Source organism: Agelaius tricolor, unplaced genomic scaffold (genome assembly GCF_023055355.1).
Source record: "Agelaius tricolor isolate 1412-34295 unplaced genomic scaffold, bAgeTri1.0.p SCAF_2, whole genome shotgun sequence".
Lineage (NCBI taxonomy): Eukaryota > Metazoa > Chordata > Aves > Passeriformes > Icteridae > Agelaius > Agelaius tricolor.
In genome coordinates, this window is record NW_027269262.1 from 58420140 (window position 1) to 58430646 (window position 10507).

At 39.9% G+C, this 10507-nt stretch overlaps 1 long non-coding RNA gene across 1 annotated transcript in view; it reads left to right on the forward strand.

The window, feature by feature from the left end:
• Positions 1–9865, forward strand: part of LOC139586485 (uncharacterized) — a 64493-nt gene extending 54628 nt beyond the window's left edge. Inside the window, exon 3 of the long non-coding RNA XR_011677815.1 lies at positions 8186–9865. This is a non-coding gene — a long non-coding RNA (uncharacterized lncRNA). The remainder of the gene's footprint in view (positions 1–8185) is intronic.
• The last annotated feature ends 642 nt before the right edge of the window (positions 9866–10507 follow it).

The following is a 10507-nucleotide window of genomic DNA, read 5'->3' on the forward strand; positions in this document are numbered from 1 at the left end:
GAGCAAACAGGGTGTTTACCAGAGTAAACAGGGTGTGGAAATCTTCTAGTTTCTTGGTAGATTTCACAATCCTATGACACATTCATTCTCTTTCTGTTTGTTAACAGGACTTAAAACAGGTTTACATGTGATTTTTAAAAAGGCTAGTTAAAAAAGGGCAATTATCTTACACCCTTTAAAAAAATCTACAAAATTTTCACCTTTAAAATTACCACTTCATGTGTTCAGCTCTCTCCAGACTCTTTAAAGTCAAATATCCTCATTAGTCAGTTTATCAGTGTATGGCTATTGGACGACAGCTTTTGAAAAGGTGGTGTTATTCCCAGGCCTTGACTTGATAGAAGTTGAAAAATACTGGCTCTGGTTCTAAAGAAACAAAATAGCTTCTGGGCTGGATCTTTGTAAGCATCTGAAAATTATACTGGATACTTGTAAAGAAGGATCTCTGAAAGCCTTTCATTTTTAACCTTTTCTGTTTTTCTAGGGGGGGTTTTTTGGTAGTTTTTTTTCTAGTTGTTTGTTTGTTTGCTTGTTTGGGTTTTGTTGGTTTTTTTTTAAAGCTACACAGGCAGGTTCTTTCAGGAGCAGGGACATTCAATCCTACAGAGGTTTGTGAGTTTTTTTCCATTATTTACTTGGCTTCAGTATTTTTCCAAGTACCAAGGTAGTCTCGGTTTTTTAAAAATGAGGAAAAAACTAATGTTGTCAGCATCAATAAATCAACAAACAGGAAGAGTCACTTCCTATCAGGGTTTCAGAAGTGCTTCATGATTTTCCGATCTCCTGTCTGTACTAATCATCTCTGATGTTTCGCATATGCATGGTATATGATGCCAGGTTTTAAAACATAGCTGAGGAAGGGAATAGGGAAGGAGGAAAGGAAAAAAGGCAAGAAGAAAGGAAGGAGGAAAAGAAAGGAAGGCAAGCAGGAAGGCTGAATTATCTGTTTATAACTATATAACATCCGATTATATCTGGTGGAGGACAGGATCCCTCACAAGTCAATTATAGCCAGACACAGGCTAGTAGCTGAGAGATGGACATATAAACAAAAAAAAAGAGGAAACCTCCCCTTATTTGTTGCATATAAGTATATATGCGTGTGTATTTTCAAAAATGTATAAAATAATCACACAGTAGTCAATATTCCAATATTTTTACTTGTATTCAGATCAATATGTAAATGAAAAATGAACAAACCTAATCTATCCTTCTGGCTTAAAGCTGTGGATGCTAGAAAGCTGCCACAAATACGCTGCCATCTGCAATGCAGTTGCTGAAAAGTGCTGTCATTTCAATAGGAGGAGAAATTGATATAATGCCAAGTTTTCCTAGATGTTCACAAAATCATTTGACATTAGTTTTCTTTTTACTAGTTAATTTAACAGATAGATATTATTAATAGTACTGATGGTTGGTTGGTTAGTTGGCTGGTTGATATTTTTGTTTAGAAAACCAATCTTAAATGGTTTTCTAAACAGGTTACCAGTTTGGTGTGTATGTGTTAATTTTGAGTGTGGTGAGGATATGGCAATGTAGCAACAATATTCATTTCAACATTCATTTCAATGTAGCAACAATATTTCATTTCCCTTTCATTGCAGTCAGTATTGCTTTAATGAAGTATTCACAGTCGTGTTGCTCTTTTTTTCCAACTTTGGTTTTTATTTCAGAAAATTTATGGATAATGTGTTACTTGTGGTGTTTGTTTTTCTTGATTCTTGAATAGGAAGACAGCATATTGCCAGCTTTTTTAAGGTGAGTTCTAGCTCTGGAGCTTTTAGAAAAAGCACGAGAATGAAGAGCAGAAGACTTAAAAACATGGAAGGCAAAACCCATTATTCTCTTTATGAGTAGTTAAATTTCATTACTTCATATGGGAAAAGGGGTCTGTTACCGTTTCTCAGATGCTGGAAGTTGCTAATGATGCCCTTGTTCTGCAACTTCATCAGTTTATGCTGTTATTAAAACGGCCATCAATACCCATAAAATTTCTTTGGGGATAATATGCTGATTTTTATCATCAGTAGGAGTCCAGAAACACACACAGGACTTTCTGAGGATGAGACTTCTATTAGAAACTCACCACGCTTCTCTTTGCTTTGTCCAGACACAGTCACTTAGCTAAACTGCAGAAGAGTTAGGAGCACCGAGAAGTGACCAGATGGAAAACCCCTCTGAAACCAGAGAGTGGTGTTGAAGGGAGGAAGAGCCAGTGTTCCTCCCTGTGTACACTTGGACAGAGCTGAAGCACGTGCCCCAGGGCCTGGGAAATGCTTCTGAGAGTGACTCTTGGAAAACTTTTCTGAATCACCAGCTTGTTTGCACTGCATCACCTCCTGAAGGATGTCTGGTGGTTATTGTCCAGACTCAAGCCCATGTAGTAAAAGCCATCTTGCTTTCTGCACAGTCTTAACAAATGTACATCATGTTTATAGAGTATTAGTGTCACCATTGACCTTAGGATACTTTCTGAGGAATTTACGCCTTGATGCCATGAACTGCTCTGTAAAAAATATACACAAAGCTGTCTTCAGGTATGGTAAATTGGTTCAGCAGGGCCATCAGTTCAACTTCCAGAGGTGCTTAAGCAGTAATTTTAAAACTGTTCAGACTGTTTAGCAAACTATAATTCATATTGTTCAGATGCCATGGTACTAAAAGAAAAGTAGAGAAAAATCTGGAGAAAGAGAGAGACATGTTTCCATTAATATATACACCAGTGCCCCAAAAGGTTTCTTTCATAGGGGTGTTGCTTGGAGTGCTGAACACCAGGAGCTAATCCACTCAGGTCACACCAAAACAAAACTGACAGGAGAAAGAATCGAGGCAATATGTGAAGATGTAGAAATAACTTCTATTAGCATTTTTAATGGTGCCCTGTGACTGCCAAAGAGGTAATATAGAAAAGTGGTTTTAATGTAATGCAGAAAGTTGTAAGTGTTCAAAAAAAATCAGTTGAGATTTTGCCACTGGCCTCCATGGGAGAGGGATCAAGGCCTCAGAGAGCTACTTTGTTGGCTTTTAACTTTTAACAGGCGAGACAAATTTATTATTCACGTGCATTACAACACCAATTTTGAAACATGAAGGAACAGTGTAAGAGAGGAAGTACTTGGTTTCTGTGGGACAGAGTGAGTGTTATACAGATAATTGTAGAAATTAGCTGAGTACACTACACACTTTGAGCACATGACATGACTGAAACATATAGCTGTTCTAGTATGTCATAATTTTTCACTTCTTAAAAGAAGTGTTGAACCTGATGAGGAACAGCTTGCTTTGGGTCCCACTGATTTAATTTGTACATACTGTAATTTACCAGGCTGCAGTAAAAGCAGTCATTTTGTGAGGCTATCATAAGCTCATTAGAAGCATACTGAGAAAGCTTAATGGCTTACAACCCACAGCTTCATGCATCCATTTTACAGAGATCCCTTCCCAACAGAGCCTGACGCATGATGTTCTATGCTGCTGGCACTACAGTAGTTTTCAAACACACTCCAGAAAATTAGAGGTATTTGTGAATAACAAGATTAAAGACAGAGCCAACATTTCAGAAGCACTTGGAGTGCTGCTGGGACAGGGAAAATCTTATGTATTGTTAACCATGGTGAGGCTGGTTAGCTGTTAAGTACTGTATAGTGTAACTAATCAAAAGCCCTAGCATCTCAGACAATGGAACAGAAATAATTAGTCTCCCAGAGCTACTATTGTTTCATGTTCAGCCTTCTCTGGACTAATAAAGGGTTTAATTTAAATTGTGTTAAGAAAATACCAGTATTAAAAAGAACTACAGCATTCAGTTGCTCTGAACACAGCATCAGGTAAACTACATAATGGATTTAGACATAATGGCCCAATGGAGAGTGAAGTACAAACAAACTCCTTTTCCATCTTCTTCTCCATTTACTCTCTTTATTAACCTCCAATGCTTTAGGATACAAAATAATAAGGGCACTTTGCCAAAAAGAGAAGGGAAATAAAAAGAATTTCAAATAAGGAAAAAGGAGAGAGAAAATGAAATGCATAGAGTGTTCTGCATCCAATTAACTGAGCTTACAGACTAGTAGGTTTTTTAGCATCAAGTGGACGGATGCAGTGAGCTAGTCCCTCAGCTGAAAACATAGAAATCAGGACATCTCTGTTCCTATAAGTGGGGCTGCTCTGATTTGACACCATCTAACATTAAGATTCATATTTAGAAACTTTTGTCTGTTATTCTCTTCCTGAAAGGAAGAGCATGCTACTCCTGTACTGGTGGCTGGTGTCCAGAAAAGCACTTTAAACACATGCATGCTCTCACAGTTGTCAGTAGACCTCATCTTCCAGTGTAGACCAGTGTGTGTTACTGGATTTGACCTACAATTCTTACTGCTCAGCAGGTTTGAACATGTGGCTGCATCCATTACAGATTGTAGCTATGTGAGCTCTCTCTATTGAGAATAAATTAATAAATTGCCAGTTCTCTCACTTTGTCTTGTTCAAATACATTAGTGTGGTGGTTTGACAGGAAATGTGTTTTTTGGGATGCTGTGTTTTGGGCCAATGGATATTCAGACTTTAATATTGGCATTTAACCTGGCCATTAGGACATTGGACATGCCTCTGAGAACACGGGGTTAAAAGCAGGGCTCTCCCCTGGGAGGGTCCTTTTGGGTTTCCGGCGGGAAAGAGTTCGGGTCTCTGCCCCGGCCCAGCTGCTGGCTGGGCAGGGGGAGGGGAAAAGCCATGTGGCCGGGAGAGGTAGGAGAGGTAGGCCTGAGCCCGGGGGTGGAAGGGTGGAAGAGAGAAAGAGAGACACTGGGAGCCATCGGGCAGCCCCTCCTGAGAGACACAGAGAGAGAGAGAGAGAGAGAGAGAGAGACAGAGAGAGAGAGAGAGAGAGAGAGAGAGAGAGAGCGCCGCTGCCTGGGACTGTAACCTTGAGACTGGATAAACATGGGCCTGTGCCGGCAGCACGGCTGGGACGGAGAAGAAGGGGGGAGAATGAGAACTTTACAGATCATTGACCTCTCCTAGAAGACAGAGTGGAAGATGAGGAAGGAAATGTGCAAGTGTGAGAAAGGTCTGGGTGAGTGAGAAATAGTGGAAGAGTAGAGAAGAATCCTAGTGGGAAGAGATGATGGAGTGGCTTTTGCTGGACTCTTTCTGTACAGCCATGGACAGACCCATGTTCCTTGTGATACAGAGACTGCATTCTAGGGGGAGGCAATGGCCACAGAACCAAGAGGGTTCAGTGTTGGTGCCCCTCGGCCCCAGGGGGTGAAAAATATGGGGGGGACAGGCATCCCAAAGGAGAGACTGTGCCTTTTTTGGATCGGGACAGAGCATCCTTAAAAAGACAACCCTAGAAGCAGCTCTGGTCCGTGTTCGGTGGTGAGAGCACTGGACATGAAAGGAAGAGGTCACGACAGCAGATGTACTCCGGGCAGTGCCACGAGTGACACGGAAACACACGAGGCTTCAGCTGTGTTTCCAGGGGAAGCCCATGGTACAAGAAGGACTCCTCTCCTCTTGATGGACTGAGGATTGATTGTTTGAAGGGTGGTGCTGGACCGAGAGTTGATGATTTGGGGAATAGATGCATTGTATTGGAAATTTGGTGGGGGGAGGAGGAAATGTATTTGTAAGGTTTTCATTTTCCCTGTGTGTGTTCCTTTTATCTATAGTTGTAGAGTAGTTAATAAAGTTCTGTTTTCTTTTCTTTCCTAAGTAGGAGCCTGCTTTGCTTATTCCTGGTCACATCTCACAGCAGAAACCAGGGAGAAGGTATCTTCATGGAGGCACTGGCATTGTGCCATGTGTCAAACCATGACAATTAGAAAAGGAAAAATAACATTATTGGAGTACAACGCTATTACAATAAAACCCTTTTTTTTTCCTAGAAATATGTTTCTTTCAATCTTTTTACAATATTTTGTAATCATGCTGATGTCTCTTAGTTGCATAACTGAGGGTTAAATGGCAGGTTAATTCTTCTGAGCAGCTGACTGAAAATTCAAGAGTGCTGGGCAAAGAGCAAGGACCTGGGGAACAAAGGCTGACTCATGGCAGTAACAGAGAGAGTTGAACAAGTGGAGTAAACCATTACTTGCATGCTGGAGAGCTGAAATTAAAATGCCAATGTGTGCCAATGTGGGCACATTGATGCCAATTTCAAGTTTGTTTGGATGTAAGTTTACAGGTTTATTTTCATTAGAGCTGAGCTTGTAGGTGATCAACACCCACAAAATCTGTTACCTTTTCTTTATCAGAACTTGGAAGATGTCTCTGCATTTCTGATCTCATTCTACAAAGACTGCCGCCAAAATACTGTGCTTCTGGGAACTGCTGGACTAGAAAATGCTGACTGCTTGCACTACAGTTAGTTTTGTTATAACCATTACTTTTCAGATGAGATTAATATTATTCAGTTGCAAATGGAAAAAAAAAAGTTTGGTACAGCACTTTTATTGTAGCTCTAAATGTATGCTCTGGTTATAGTAAAAAAATCACACTCAGCACAAGCCCCCTATTATTAATTTATTCCTTGTCCACTGCATTCCAAATATCTTTGTGTTATTAAGTTCAAAGTATTTGTGATTTGAATTCAAAGACTGGTCTAACCTTTGAGGTCAGCAGAAGTAATATATAATTTCCTAATCAGAACCTGTTGCATGCTTCTATATATAATATGAATGTCTTTTTCACAAAAAATAAAACAGAAAGTGGCTGAGGTTTTCTGAGGTTGATATCTTTGTTTTTGAGCCAGACACTTCTTTATCAGTTTGCCCAAGGAATAACTACCTTAAACAACTTTTTTTTTCCTGAAATATGCCAGAGTTTAGACTTCATTTAGGGCTTCATAGAGAAGCTTGTTCAGCAGGGGCCTTTGATCTGGAGAGTTCCAGAGACAACATGGGATAAACAAAAGATCAGGTCCTAAAATCTGAGATTCTTAAAATTGATTATATTCTCTGTTGGTTGTTCTATTTCACTTCTCTCTGGGACACTCAATTAAATGAAAAAGTATGTTTATGTCTGTGTGCCTTGGGGTTGGTTTTTTTTTTTAATAAATAAGGGAAATCTAGTTAAACTCAATTTAAGAATTTACATACAGATTTTTCAACAGTGAAATAAAGAGCATTTTAACTTTATGTATTTCTTCTTTTTAGGATTTATTTCACCATTCTTTGACCTAAGACAATCCTTGACTGGTCTTTGTGCATGTAGTTATTTGGCACACTGTGCATGGCATATTCGAACAACTATTTCACACAAAAACATCAATTACAGACACATAAAATTTTTGTGAACTGGGCTGTAAAATTTCTGATGCAGTAGTCTCTATCTAACTTGACAGCTGGTATCTGATCCAAAAATAGTGTCTTTTTCCTCAAATGCTAGTCATCCTGTTACTTTGCACTGCATAGATATGAACACATATATGGATAAGAAATAATCTGGAAAAAAGTCTTCTAGAACAAGGGTAATGATGTGCCACTTTGGCATGAGCACACCCTTAGTCCATGATGGTCTCCTGGAAAATGTATTCCCAGTGCTGTGTGTGCTTAGCAAACCTGTAGATCAGAAACAAACATCCTGAGCCAAATCTTGCAACATTTATTCTTTAAAAGGAAAGTCTTCTGTGAATTATATTCCTAAATAAAAGCCTGAGAATTGAACCTCAATTTTGCATGTGGAGGAACAATGGATATAGTAGATGCTCTGCAGCACTCCAGAGAGGATGAGCTGGAGTAAAAAATCTGAGGAACAAATGCTCTTGCCAGACAATGTCAGATCTGGGAGCTGTGGTGTGCAGTGTCTGCTTTCTCTGCCTAGATAACAGACCTGATGTGGTTTTCATTTGCATTCCTGTGCCAGCCCAAGCTTTTGCTGACACGTTTTGGGTCTGTGCCTGGGTACAGAGGCTCAATTTTCACAGAATCATAAAATATGCTGTGTTGGAAGGGACCCACCAGGATCATCAAGTGCAACTCCTGGCCCCACACAGGACAGCCCAAGAGTCACACCAGGTGCCTGAGAGCATTGCCCAAAAAGTTCTTGACCTCTGTCAGGTTTGGTGCTGTGACCACTTCCCTGAGAAGTCTGTTCCAGTGCCCAAAAGCCCTCTGAGTGAAGAGTCTTTTCCTGATATCCAACCTAAATCTCAACTGACTCAGCTTTATGCCATTTTCTCCAGTTCTGTCACTGGTCACAAGAGTGGAGACATCGGGACCTTCCTCTCTACTTCCCCTCATGAGGATGCTGAAGACCACAACCCCTTCATCTCCTCATCTCCATGCTGAACAAATCTCAGACAGTCTTCATAAGATTTGCCTTTCAGATGCTTCACCATTCTCATGGCCCTCCTTTGGACACTCTCTAACAGCTTAATGTATTTTTAATATTGTGGTGCCCAAAAATGCTCATAGAACTCAAAGTGAGTGCACAGCAGAGAGGGACAATCCTCTCCCTTGCCTGGCAGGTGATGCTGTGCCTGATTCCCCCCAGGGCACACTTGGCCCTCCTGATTGCCAGGGCACTGCTGACTCATATTTAACTTGCGATCAGCCAGGACGCTCGTTTGTTTTACTGTGGCAGTCACAACACCTGTCAATTACAGCAGATCTAGAAGGGGGACTGCAAGGTAGTTTGTAACATCTTCCTGGAGAGATGTCTGCCCTGAGCAGTGTTTTCCTGTGGGATATCACAGCTACTCCATCTTTTTGAATTACAGTGGTAGGACGGCGAGCTGATGACAGGCTGAATCAGCATGGTGCTGACCAGCAGTTTGTACAGTCTGGGAACTGGTCAGAGAGGCCACTGGTCCAGTGCAGGATGCTGGCTGTGGTTGCACTGAAATGACAATAGGTGATTTTCTTAGATATCTCTCTCACAGTTGGCTGCAGTGAGATGGAGACCAGCCTCAAAGGGAATTTGATTTGGATCATCATAATTAGTAATGCTGTTGTGCTGTCAGGGTACCCTGCATGTAAATCATGGAAAGCAAACTGATTATTGCATTTTTCAATTTCTTTCCAGCAGTTTTTCTTCATAATTACACAAAAGATGACTGCTGAATACAAGGGAATGGGCAACATTATTTCTGGTGTGTTTTGGATTACAAAATGTCTGTTTGAATTATGCTGAAAGAATGTATGTGTTTGTTGCTGTAAAGAGTTGATTAAATAATGTTTTTGTGGATAAGAAGAGTATGGGATTTTATAGATCAAGAAAACAGTTGTAAGAAAAGCATCTACAGTAAAGGGTGGGAGAGGAGCTGAAGAATAAAAATAGCTTTCTGGGTCATAAATATTCTCCATTATCACCTATGCAGCATACCCCACGTCCTTCTTTTTTCCTTCTCTCTCTTTCCTAGAAAAATAACTTATTTCAGTCTTTTTTTTTTAATTTTTTCAATTTAAGGATTGAAGGATTAGGGCCATGAAGCCCTATAATTGCTCATTCCCTTGCTTTCCTACCAGCACGCCTCCCTGTGAGGTAAATCCCCCCTAGCAAACCCTTCTGTGAAGCTTTGTCAGTGACTGCCAGCCTAAGAAAGAAGATGATGAAAATCTCCATCCCAATAATACGTGCAAACAAGCAAACAAAGCCACTCAAAGCTGTTTTGAGATTGAACTCTTGGAGCTACTTCATGTAAAATTTTTTGTTTAGTGTATTTGGAAATGAATGTCCCAGTTCTTCAGGGTATGAACCATATTTTCTTTGTGCTGTTTCTAAAGTAAGATGTATAAAATACATTCCCATTTTGCAGAAGTTGGAAAATAATGTGATAACTACCTGTATCCATCTACATCTATCTCTCTGCCTGAAAGCCCAATAAATGTAACTGTTATCATATCTACCTCCTTGTTACAAATAAACTCTGACACTGAAAAATATCACTGCCTCCTCTCACAGAGCATCCTCAGCCTGTCTGTCTTCTAATCTGCAGATTTCTAGGACAAGGAATTTTCTGATCCTGTGAAAATTCATGAAGGCAAATGCTCTTCCAAGCTCATTAGAGATTAAAAAAAAAAAGAATAACATTCCATATTTCTGGGGAATCACAACAAAAGAAACCCCACCCTATTGATTCATATGAATGAAAATGTTTTCCTGGTTAGTTTAAAAAATAATTTGAATTTATATTTTTTTTCCTTCTCCTATGAGTTTTCAAAAGTGACAGTTTAAGCTTGCGATTTAACAAGAAAAAAAATCTTTATAAATAATTCAGATGGGATATTTTGACAATTTCAAACATTCCCTGTTCTTTTTACCAAGCAGAAAATTGGCTACTGACAACTCTTTCTCAGGAGATACTACTTTCAAGAAAACAACACTTCTCATGTTGCAAAAATGCTGAAGGATTCTGCTCTGCCACACAGGTCCTCCTAGCCTTAAGGCCACATATTCTCCCCACAAAATACATCCATTATATCTCACTTCTGCTTTCCATGGAGCAATCTAAGGGGAAGGTGACCCACTTAGTGGATTAGGGAAAGACTGTGGATGTACACCT